Consider the following 13,417-nt stretch of genomic DNA (forward strand, 5'->3'; position numbering starts at 1 on the left):
TAGAGGTCGACGAGAGGAAAAACAATCGATCGATGCGCCTCAGTGCTGACGATCGATACTAGGAGATGCCTCGAGAGATGAAGATTAATATCGATCGATGTACACAAGTACCATCGATCGATGTCGAGACACCAGACACGCGACATTTTGGACTCAGCAGACTTAAAACCCAAGGCCAAGCCAAATTACCAAAATGCCCTGACGAGTTTTTAACCTAGTAGAATATATACTGCCTAAGTGTTTTGACGGCATAGAGCTTTTCTAGACCTAGCTTTGTTACAAGTTTCATTTGGGAGAGAAGATCACTTGTGATTGGAACTCCTTGTTTTCATTTCTTTTCATATATACTATGAGTTTCTATTCCTTTATTGTTATGAATTGTTTTGCTATGTCTGAGTAGTTCAATTATTAGATCCAGGGTTCATATAGGTTTGTGGGATTAGCCCCAAACTATAGATCTGCCTTGTTGTGATATTCATGATAGATTTGTATTCATTGCTTGTTTTAGCCTTGCTAACTAGAAGTTGATCATAGGATTGCATACTCAAGCACCCTTGTTATCCCATCCTGACATCTATCTATCATATTAGGACTGCTAGAGAGGGCTAACCGCCAATTTAGTATCTTAATAGGGCATATCATACTCGCGCATAGGCCTGGCTAGAACTCGTCGATTGATGTCCTCAACTGACTATCGATCGACGTTGGCAAAGGTGTATCGGTCGACGTCTTAATAGACCATCGATCGACACTCTCTCGTCGTCGACATACTAACCGTTGAGACACGAGATCTAGTCTGTTAACCAGTGAAACATGCGACAGCTGATCACTGAGTTAAGCGATTGAGCTCTAATATATCATGCATGCAACAGTTAGGCATCTATAGGTATTATAATCTCCAACACCTGCATAGTGGCCCTGCATCTAATATCATTTCCAACCAAGTTACATTTATTATTTACTCGCTTGTTACTATCGCTATTTCATTTAATAAACACTAGATTTAATTGTTCCCTAGCTCCTTGTGGATTCGATCCCTAGTTCCTTGTGTATTTGATCCCTAAGTACTACATCTGAACCTCTTTTGATGAGAGTAACACTCCTTAGGGTAATTTGAGTGATATCAAATTTGGCGCCGTTGCCGGGGAGCTTTGATCGCCATTAAATTTAGTTTTATTGATTCTTATTCTTTTCTCTACCCCCTTTCTAATAATTTTTTTCTTGTCTTTTCAGGTGCAAGCCCAGCGGTACCAGAAGCAACAAGGAGAAAGACTTGTTGTTCTCAGACGATCCTGCTCATTTGGAACGCACCATCCGTAGAGGTCAACGTTCCACATCGCTCGACGCAACAACTTCGTCGTCGATCGATACGCACAACCAACCGTCGACCGACACTAGACAATCATCGTCGATCGATCCCAATCGTTTGATAACGATCGATACTACACCGCGTACGTCGATCGATACTGTGTCGTAAAAAATGGTAAACATTATTATTCTAACACAGGACGAGAACGGAAACCTGTATGACCAGGCCGGTCATCTGCGTAATGCAACAGGTCAGAAAATAGATGCTCAGGGGACTGTAATCCCTGATGCTGATGCTACAGGAGCTGCTCAACCTGTAGATGAGGACGCTCGATCGAAACCACTGGCCGACTACAATCGCCCAGATGAGTACTATTCCAACAGATCAGCTATTCGACTTCCGGAGATCCAGAAGCAGAATTTCGAGCTGAAGCCTCAATACTACACTCTCGTGTCGCAGATACCCTACTCTGGGTTACCGCACGAGCATCCTATGGACCATCTGGAACGGTTCGAGGATCTAATCGCTGCTATTCGGATGGAAGGAGTCCCCGAAGATTACCTGCTGTGCAAGCTCTTCAGATACACGCTGAATGGAGAAGCGATGCACTGGCTTAGGCAGCAACCCACATGATCTTTAACATCCTGGACCGACATCAAGAATGCTTTCTTACGAAACTTCTTCGATGAGGCGCGCGCTGAAGAACTTCGGAACAAAATTTCCACATTCTCGCAGAAGGCTGGAGAGTCCTTCAAAGATGCGTGGATTAGATTTAGGTTCTTCCAGCGAGACTGTCCACACCACGGATTTAACGAAGTGCAGCTGCTAAGCACTTTCTTCCGAGGTCTCGCCTTACAGTATCAAATGGCTCTTGATACGGCGAGTGAAGGAAACTTCACTACTCGGAATCCGTTGGAAGCTGTGAGACTTATTGAAAAGCTTGCTAACAACAGCAGCCCCAAAAACACTGACTTTGAACGGAAGAAGTCTGTAGCCTCTATCGGGAAGGAACAGATGGACGAAATAAGAGCTAAGTTAGATGTGGTGCACGAGCTTCTTAGGAAGCAAGTCTGTTCAGCTGAAGGAAAAGTAGGAGATACGGAAGGAGAAGAAAATTTGAACTACATCGGAAGTACCGGATTCCAGAAATTTGGAAACCAAGGCGGAAACAGAAACTTCTTTGGAAATGGTCAAAGAAGTAACCAAAGTTCACAATTTCAAAAACCCTTCAACAACAACAAGAGCTACTCGAACTCTTACTACCAAAATCCACCACCCCAGACTCAGGAAAGCAAGATCGAAGAAATGCTTGATCGAGTACTGTTGGGACAACAACAAATCATCGTGGATTTCAACAGTAAAATAGACTCCGCCTACAACAATCTGAACACCAAAATCGAGACCTTAGGGACTCAGGTGAAAAAACTTGAAATCCAAGTAATTCAGACGGGCGAGACTATATAGAGGCAAGAAGCTTTCGCTAGAGAGGCAGGAGCCGACAAAGGGAAACACCACGTAAATGTCATCATAAATGATGATTTCTGGCAAGTGGTGAGAAATGAAAAGCTTGAGGAAGGAGACTTCGAAATCGAAAGCTCCATGAGTCTCGGCGGTTCTCAATGGTGTCGACCGATGTCGATGAACTCGCATCGATCGACATACCATGATGAAGATCGATGGACGGATTACTCCAGTCATCGATCGACGTCATCCGCTAAATCGACCGAATACAATGCGGTTCGAATTCTAACTCATGAAGAATTCGCAGCTAAGCATCCTCCCACCCTCCCCTTTCTATGATAAAATCGATCGATCGGTTGAGCCAACCATCGATCGACAGAGTGAGTCCGACGTCGATCGTCACAACACACCTCCCATCGATCGACAGGCACCTCTGACATACCGAGTGCGGTTACCCTCAATCGATAATGATTACATCAACGCACTCATACCACCACCTAAACCATTAGCTAACCCAACCCTTTAAATAGTTCACCAGAATCAGTTCAAGAAGAACAAGAAGCTGAAGGGAGAAGGTTAAGGAAAAGAAAGGAGAAGATTCCTAAAAACCTTAAGAGGGAAGCTAACGATAAGGAGATGGATGGTTTCACTAAAAGAGTCCTCAAAATCCCAATTGAAAAGCCTTTTGATGAAGCTTACATCACGCACCGGTTGTGGATGTTCTTCAGAGAAACAAAGGTAACTGAGGAGGACATTAGGAGAATGTTTCATCAAGCAAGAGAGAAGATAAACACATGATCACATTGACGAAGAAGAGTGATCCTGGGAAGTTTGCAATACCATGCGTAGTCAAGGGTGTTGAATTTCCCCATTCAATGTGTGACACAGGAGCATCAGTTAGTATCCTCCCTAGGATCATGGCAGACCAGCTTGGTTTGACCATCGAACCTTCAACGGAATCCTTCACCTTCGTGGATCTTTCAGAGAAACGATCAGGAGGAATCATAAGAGATCTGGAGGTACAGATTGGTAATGCCCTTGTCCCTGTAGATTTTCATGTCCTAGACATCGAGCTTAACTGGAACTCTTCACTTCTGCTTGGAAGATCTTTCCTAGCTACAGTAGGAGCTGTATGTGACATGAACAAAAATAAATTGTGTCTAACGCTCATAGACCCAAACATCCACTACGACCCCATCCGATCTAAGAGAAAGGTCATTAATTATGTGGATTATGGTAAAGAACTTGGCCTCATTGGCACATGCCATTGTGGAGCAGAGTATGAATCAGAGTACGAAACAGAGTACTCGGAATCGATCGAAACGCCAACCTTTCCATCGATCGATTCCAATGAGTCAACGGTGACCGATGACCGCAACAACACGTCACTCGACGTAATGCACCCAGTTGACCATTTCGCTCCACCTATTCATTGTTACCAAAATTTTGCCTTCAAACCTCCAAGCAAGAGAGGACATGATGATTATTCCATAGGCAGTTGGGCAGACAGTGGTTTCCATGAAAGTTTTGTAGTTGACACTGTAATTACTTCACCTAATGAGGAACATACAGAGGAATACGATGATGATTATTGGAAAGAACGTGCAATAGAAATGTCTTTGCAGGATGAAAGACTTGAAACACATAAGTTCACCAACACGTTTCCAACATCTTTCGACGCTGTGCACTCCACATCGGTCGATACCCACCCTCGTCCAGCAAAACAACCGCTCACATCGATCGACACTCACACAGGAACATCGATCGATATTCGCGCCGCAGCGAAAATTCAGGAGCAGGAGAATATTCCCTCTCCAACTAGGTTTATAGATACCTATATAAATCGTTTTGCACCCCCGAAACCACCTACACACGTCAGAGCAGACACACAAGCAAAAAAGATGAACACCCTTCCATCTACATCAACAGAAAAATCCATGAAAAGCAATCATTTTAAGAACACAAGTTCTGCAGAAATTACTCTGCCATCGATCGATGCAACTGTATCTAGATACTACTCTAAACCCTAATCTTTCTATTTCTAAATTGAATGATTATGCAAACAGTGATTACGGTTTTCTAACACCTGATGAATTTGGTATTTTCAGGGACCCAGATGGCAACGCACGTGCAATGGATGGAAGGATCTTACAAGTGTCCAGAGAAGACATAACAGACATCTTTCAAGTAGCCAATGGACCTAACAACCTATTCTCACAGCAATGTTGCACTCCAGACGTCATTCAAACAAATCCTAACAACCACGTAGGAGTCGCCACAGCAAAAATCAATCCAGATCTATCACGCCAACCAAAAACGCAAGCATCGATCGACGGAACAACTGAGACATGGATCGACAGGGTAACACCAACGTCGATCGATAGAGATGACCCGACGTCGATCGACAGACGGTATGAATTTGGGAACCGCGCTTTTGACATGTACGGAGCCAGAAAGTTCACTTGGGAACAAAGGGACGAGTATGGAGTCTACAGAGATGAGTGTGGACACGCACGAGGCGTAGCTGGTGAGATGATACATGTCACAAATGATGACATCAGGAAATTACTAGAAATAGCATCTCTTTTTGAAGAGAGCCACATCTGTCTTCCAGAACATGCCACTTCCTTCACACTCACAAGACTGGCACCAGAACTCTACACCAAAGATGAAATCGATGAGATGGTGTTTGGTAATTGTGGAGCTCAGGAGAAACTGGGAGAGGAGCTCAAAACATTGGTAGAAGATACACATCAGCCTTTGGATAGAGGCTACAATGAGCTTTTCAGAAGTATGGCAGAAATGAGGACATAAATTGAGAGTTTACGTCAACAACTTGAGAAGGAAGCTACGACCTCAGCATCGATCGACGCAACACATGCAACATCGATCGACGTCAGTCTTCCTACAGCCCAGATCCCTGCAGAACCGCAATGTTCAACACAACACAAGGATGAATGGGAAGTCTCTTACATGGTCACGAGGATAAAAGACGTTTACTACCCTCTCAACAACAACGTGGACTGGCTAAGCACTAAAATCGAGCTACTACAGCAAGATCTGGACACCATTCGCAAGAAGGACCAACAACCAGCCACATCGATCGCCATGTGTACCTTCACAACGCTCGACGCTAAAGTCTCAGCCATGAATGAGAGGCTGAGGACTTACGAGGACATGCATGACCGCTTTATATCACCAGTCATGATATATTTAAACAAATTGTCTAGTCAATTACTTCATGCCCAAATGGATATTGAGAACATTACTAATCAAAGTTTTTTGCAATCAAAATCAGCATCGATCGACAGGCTACGAGGGCCTTGGATCGATGGCAAGAAACCTGTGGAGTTACTTCCATACACAGCAGCAGAGGTTGACAAGATCACATCCAAGATCTACACTGCTCTAGATACCATGGAGGAACGACTTGACAAACGCTGCGATGACATCTACTTTCCATTCGACAACAAAATCAGTGGACTAGACAGCCACGCAGAATGGCTACAGAAATAAGTCAAAGCCATTCAGAGGCAACTCGCAGCCCAACACCCGATATCAGCATCGATCGACAGGACACGAGCAAAATAGATCGATGGCAACTCGCCGAGATCGACCAATGAACACATAATCGCATCGATCGACGAGGTCAGCGAGAAGCTGATACACAAGACGATAGAGTCAATGCAAAAGGAACTGACAGATCTTTCAGCAAACGCCTATGACAACATAGGCTGGCACCAGATCAGCATTGACAACGTTCAAGAAAGGCTACAGAACATCTCCAATGTACTTGAGAAGATGGATGACAAATGGACAAGAAATGATGAGGCCACAAGAAGTTTCATTGCATCTTGGTCCAGAATGTGCAGAGATGACGTGGATGCTTGCTTTCCAACAAGCATCTGTTTCTCCACCCAATAGCCAATCACTACCACAGTCAAGCTAAATGACTATAACCAAGCGCTGAGTGAGAGGCAACCCACTATTAGGTATTTTACTTTGGTTTTATTAGCTTGCATTTAATTACTTTCGTTTTATTTCTTTCAGATTTAGGAGACCCAAGTAGGAGGACCTGAATATCGACCGACGACGAGACGTCGACATCGTTCGACAGAGACAACCACATGACGATCAATATAACACTTACACATCGATCAATATCTACTCCGGTCAGATGTATCTTCCTTACTTGTTACATTTCGTACATCATAAACTATCCACCATAACTTCGGCTGAGTTACACTGGGACAGTGTAATTTAAGTCTGGGGGAGATTTACGAATATAATTTATTTTATTCTTATATGAAAAGGAATTTTAATAAATTATGCTTAGTTATTGAAAATAAGGACTATAATCTTATATTGATTTAAACTTGAATATCTAACCAATCTTTAGCACTATTTTAGATTTACTGATTGCAGATAGCACTAAAGATGCTAAAGGGGATCAACCTATCAACTACACACTTGCCTTGAACCGTATGAAGTAACCAAAGCTGATTTCCAACACTAAACCTGACATAACCGCTTGTCTTGGGGCTTGGTATACATGGGATCAGATTCTTTAGACAGGTCTGGAAGGTAACGCCTGGTGTAGATTATTTACCATATTTTTTCTCTCTAAATTTCGACCCTAGATTAGTTAGTAAGTTAAAAAAAATAAAAAAAAAATAAAAAATAAGATCTATTGTTTAATTATGATGAGTCTGAACAGGACTTGGTGGCTAAAACCATTAAGGCTTGATTCATAAAGACTCAAATAAAAGAGTTCGAAACGGGACTTGGAGGTGGCAATCTTCAAGGCTCGCTTTCGCAAAGAACTCTTGGATATATGTCAAAAAGAAGTGAACAGAACTTGGTGGCAACCACCATTAAGTTTTGATTCATGGAAGCCTGTCCAATCTTGGTAACTGATCCTGCAATGGAAGCAGACTTTGACTCAAGAGAGAAAATTAGAGAGAGAGAAACTAGGAACTAACTTTTACCTGCAGCTCCAGATACCTGTCTGAAATCCTTGCATCCTGTGATCGATACTCCCAAGGTAAAGCATTCACTTTATATTTATGCTAAGAAATGAAATCAGTAGAGGGGATGTCAGACGTGAATTAATGAGTTGTTTTATGTGCTTTTGTGATTAGGACTTTGTAAATGTGGTTGCAAAATTGTTGAAGAAAGATTTCTTGCTTTAAAATCTTAAGTCCCTAATATTTTCAAACCTTTTTCAGAGAGACTGCCTGTATGTTTTGCTTGAGGACAAGCAAAATGGTAAGTCTGGGGGAGTTGATATACCTTGGATTTGACCCATTTTTATCCATGGTATATAGGTGTTTTACTATATATATATATATCTATGTTTTCTACTCTTCTATGTATGTTTTCAGGTTCAGGTGCATTTCGAAGTAAACCTATGACTTTGGAGCATTTTGGAGCTTAAAGGACATTTCACTCGAGCTGACCACGTAGAGGTCGACGAGAGGAAGAACAATCGATCGATGCGCCTCAGTGCTGACGATCGATACCAGGAGATGCCTCGACAGATGAAGATTAATATCGATCGATGTACACAAGTACCATCGATCGATGTCGACACACCAGACACGCGACATTTTGGACTCAGCAGACTTAAAACCCAAGGCCAAGCCAAATTACCAAAATGCTCTGACGAGTTTTTAACCTAGTAGAATATATACTGCCTAAGTGTTTTGACGGCAGAGAGCTTTTCTAGACCTAGTTTTGTTACAAGTTTCATTTGGGAGAGAAGATCACTTGTGATTGGAACTCCTTGTTTTCATTTCTTTTCATATATACTATGAGTTTCTATTCCTTTATTGTTATGAATTGTTTTGCTATGTCTGAGTAGTTCAATTATTAGATCCAGGGTTCATATAGGTTTGTGGGATTAGCCCCAAACTATAGATCTGCCTTGTTGTGATATTCATGATTGATTTGTATTCATTGCTTGTTTTAGCCTTGCTAACTAGAAGTTGATAATAGGATTGCATACTCAAGCACCCTTGTTATCCCATCCTGACATCTATCTATTATATTAGGACTGATAGAGAGGGCTAACCGCCAATTTAGTATCTTAATAGGGCATATCATACTCGCGCATAGGCCTGGCTAGAACTCGTCGATCGATGTCCTCAACTGACTATCGATCGACGTTGGCAAAGGTGTATCGGTCGACGTCTTAATAGACCATCGATCGACACTCTCTCGTTGTCGACATACTAACCGTTGAGACACGAAATCTAGTCTGTTAACCAGTGAAACATGCGACAACTGATCACTAAGTTAGGCGATTGAGCTCTAATATATCATGCATGCAACAGTTAGGCATCTATAGGTATTATAATCTCCAACACCGAATAGTGACCCTGCATCTAATATCATTTCCAACCAAGTTACATTTATTATTTACTCGCTTGTTACTATTGCTATTTCATTTAAACATTTGCAACCTTTAGAATTAATAAACACTAGATTTAATTGTTCCCTAGCTCCTTGTGGATTTGATCCCTAGGGTAATTTGAGTGGTATCAATATTGATCTTGACAAAGTGTCGATCGACGCTATCAACGAGTTGTCGATCGATACACATTTCAGACCGTCGGTCGATACAACTACCGAGTTGTCAATCGACGACCCTTCTAGCAAGCTTTAGCGAACAGGTAAATAGGTTTGATAAGTTCACTACGATTCCTAAATCAGCTTCCGCTTGTTTCTTACAATCCTAGCACAATGTAAATTAATTCAGACAGAGAACCGAGATTTTGCTTGCGTCCTAATATCTTTAGGTAAGGTCCTAGTTAGTTATTCTAGAACACATGCATTAAGAACAATTCCACTGATTCATATTCTAACAACTTAGCAGTTCTATATTTTTGGCTAATCCCTCGTAACTATCTGAACCCTAAACCTAATATGTGGATCTATTCAGACATGAAGTTGTCACAGAAAATCATAGAAAGAATAGATGAATAGAATAGATAAAAGCAATAAAGAAACCAAAGGAGTTCCACGAGGAACTCCTTGACTCCGAAGGAGTTCCTCCTTTCTCTCCTAACCTAGAACTATGAATAAAAGAAAGCGTAGCCGTCAACAATGGCTTGGAAAACACATAAATAGGGTTCTTGGTCGTCCAAGGGTATTCTAGTAATTTGTGGTTGCTTCTGGGCTTCAGTAGGTCATAAAATATGCTTGGCCCATATTCTGGCATCACCGTCGATCGATGGTAAGGGTGCACCGTCGATCGACAGTCCTTTATCTCCTCAACAGCTTTCTCTCGCGAGGCAGATTGACCACTCTTCAGTAAAATGGGCATAACGTCTGCTATAGGATGCTGATTGACCTCAAACCGGTGCAATTGGAAAGATAACTCAAAGATATATTTTTTATCTAATGATGGAATCAATCTAACGGTGGGAAGGTCTCCATCCATAGCTAAACATCTGACGCGTCTGTGCAGCTCTGCACTAAAAAATGCTCCAAAAGACACAAAATTACCACATTCTTCCAAATCATCCATGAACCTGCAAATACTCTAAATAGACTCTATATCGTAGTAAATATATATATTAAAACACTTATAAACCATTGCCAAAAGTGGGTAAAATCTATGGTATATCATGTTTCACTTCAAACACACCAAAAAGAAGAAAAAAAAACTAAAAACGTGAAAAAAAAACAAAATGTCGGCTGATGGAAATACTATCGAGCTTCGGAGGTGGATGTATACGCACAGAGCTTCGGAGGTGGAGACATTTATGCATCAAGCAGATTCTACTCCGCTCGCTCAGGAAAGCAGTAAGATGTTATGTCCTTGTCGGAAATGCAACAATTCAAAATTGGCAACTCATGAAATGTATGTAAGCGTTTAATAAATAGAGGTTTCACGCCACATTACTATATTTAGTAGTAGTAATAGCAATTTTCAGGATGAACCGGTTTATCATTTGCATAATGAACATAGTTACCATCAGGAGGAGCAAATGGTAGAGTGTGATAGGGATCATGATATGGTAGCTGATGCATTTGTAGCTCATGATGAAGTCAAAGAACCTATTATAGATGCAAAAAAGTTTGATGAAATGTTAGATGCTGCGAATCAGCCAATTACTGTGTTTGTAGAGAAGGTCTCTCTAAATTATCGTTGGCTACTAGAATGATGAATATTAAAACTGATCACAATCTACGTGAAAGTTGCATGGATGCATGAGCAGACTTGTTTAAAGAGTATTTGCCAGAAACAATGTGTCTGTTGATTCTTATTATGAGATTCAGAAACTGGTTTATAGTCTTAGGTTGCCTTTGGAGATGATAGACGTTTGCATCGACAATTGCATGATCTACTGGGAGATGATGAGAAGTTAGAAGAATGTCGATTATGCAAGCCACGATTCAAACCACAAGGACGAGGACATAATAGGGTACCGTATCAAAGGATGTGGTACCTACCAATTACATACATATTGAAAAGATTGTACCAATCTGAGCAGACTGCCGGGGGGATGAGATGGCATGCCGAGCATACTCCGACGGATGGTGAGATGACTCATCCATCAGATGCAAGAGCTTGGAAACATTTTAACAAAGTACATCCAGAATTCGCTAGCAATAGCCGAAATGTATATCTTGGATTATGCACAAATGGATTTAGTCCATTTGGAATGTCAGGGAGACAATATTCATTATGGCCAGTCTTTCTTCCGCCATACAACCTGCCACCGGAGACAATATTCAACGGGAGTTTCTATTCTTAACAATTTTAATACCTGGTCCAAAATATCCAAAAAGGTCTCTGGATGTTTTCTACAACCACTGATAAAATAGTTGAAAGATTTGTGGTCAATAGGGGTGAGGACATAGGATTGCTCAACGAAGACGAATTTTACGATGCAAGCGATGCTTTTGTGGACCATAATTGACTTTCCTGCCTATATGATGTTTTCTGAATGGACTGCACATGGCAGACTATCTTGTTCATATTGTAATGGAATGACAGATGTGTTTCAACTGAAGAATGATAGGAAGACAAGTTGGTTCAATTGTCACCATCGATCTCTTCCCATTAGCCATCTGTACCGAAGAAACAAGAAATTGTATAGGCATAAAAGCGTTGTGAGAGACACTCTTCCTCCATATTTAAATGGAGAAGAAAATGAAGCGCAAATCGATTGCTACGGAGCTCAAGAAACCGTTCGCTGTGGTGGAAATTGGCATGTTCCCGGTAATATTGCCTGATTTTTACGGAGTTCAGCACAACTGGCACAAGAAGAGTATATTTTGGGAGTTGCTATATTGGAAGAATCTTCTTTTGCGCCGCAACCTCAATGTGATGCATATAGAGAAGAATTTTTTTTTGAGAACATCGTGAATACAATACTGAATGTCCCAGGGAAGACAAAAGACATCATGAAATCGAGATTGGACTTGCCTGATATTTTTTCAAGAAGCGAGTTACATATAAAAAGCAATGGACAAGTTTCCGTTCCGATATTCAGATTGTCTTCCAAACAAAAGTCGTTGTTGTTCAACTGGAAATAGCATCTCTTTTTGAAGAGAGCCACATCTGTCTTCCAGAACATGCCACTTCCTTCACACTCACAAGACTGGCACCAGAACTCTACACCAAAGATGAAATCGATGAGATGGTGTTTGGTAATTGTGGAGCTCAGGAGAAACTGGGAGAGGAGCTCAAAACATTGGTAGAAGATACACATCAGCCTTTGGATAGAGGCTACAATGAGCTTTTCAGAAGTATGGCAGAAATGAGGACATAAATTGAGAGTTTACGTCAACAGCTTGAGAAGGAAGCTACGACCTCAGCATCGATCGACGCAACACATGCAACATCGATCGACGTCAGTCTTCCTACAGCCCAGATCCCTGCAGAACCGCAATGTTCAACACAACACAAGGATGAATGGGAAGTCTCTTACATGGTCACGAGGATAAAAGACGTTTACTACCCTCTCAACAACAACGTGGATTGGCTAAGCACTAAAATCGAGCTACTACAGCAAGATCTGGACACCATTCGCAAGAAGGACCAACAACCAGCCACATCGATCGCCATGTGTACCTTCACAACGCTCGACGCTAAAGTCTCAGCCATGAATGAGAGGCTGAGGACTTACGAGGACATGCATGACCGCTTTATATCACCAGTCATGATATATTTAAACAAATTGTCTAGTCAATTACTTCATGCCCAAATGGATATTGAGAACATTACTAATCAAAGTTTTTTGCAATCAAAATCAGCATCGATCGACAGGCTACGAGGGCCTTGGATCGATGGCAAGAAACCTGTGGAGTTACTTCCATACACAGCAGCAGAGGTTGACAAGATCACATCCAAGATCTACACTGCTCTAGATACCATGGAGGAACGACTTGACAAACGCTGCGATGACATCTACTTTCCATTCGACAACAAAATCAGTAGACTAGACAGCCACGCAGAATGGCTACAGAAAGAAGTCAAAGCCATTCAGAGGCAACTCGCAGCCCAACACCCGATATCAGCATCGATCGACAGGACACGAGCAAAATAGATCGATGGCAACTCGCCGAGATAGACCAATGAACACATAATCGCATCGATCGACGAGGTCAGTGAGAAGCTGATACACAAGACGA

General features: G+C 41.8%; 1 non-coding gene across 1 annotated transcript; it reads right to left on the bottom strand.

Moving 5' to 3' along the window:
- Window positions 1–2,012: 2,012 nt before the first annotated feature.
- LOC117128687 lies at window positions 2,013–2,118 on the bottom strand. Its single transcript, XR_004452081.1, has one exon. It is a non-coding gene; the product is annotated as a small nucleolar RNA R71 (small nucleolar RNA).
- Between the last annotated feature and the right edge of the window lie 11,299 nt (window positions 2,119–13,417).

This window comes from Brassica rapa, chromosome A09, assembly GCF_000309985.2.
Source record: "Brassica rapa cultivar Chiifu-401-42 chromosome A09, CAAS_Brap_v3.01, whole genome shotgun sequence".
NCBI classification, from domain to species: domain Eukaryota; kingdom Viridiplantae; phylum Streptophyta; class Magnoliopsida; order Brassicales; family Brassicaceae; genus Brassica; species Brassica rapa.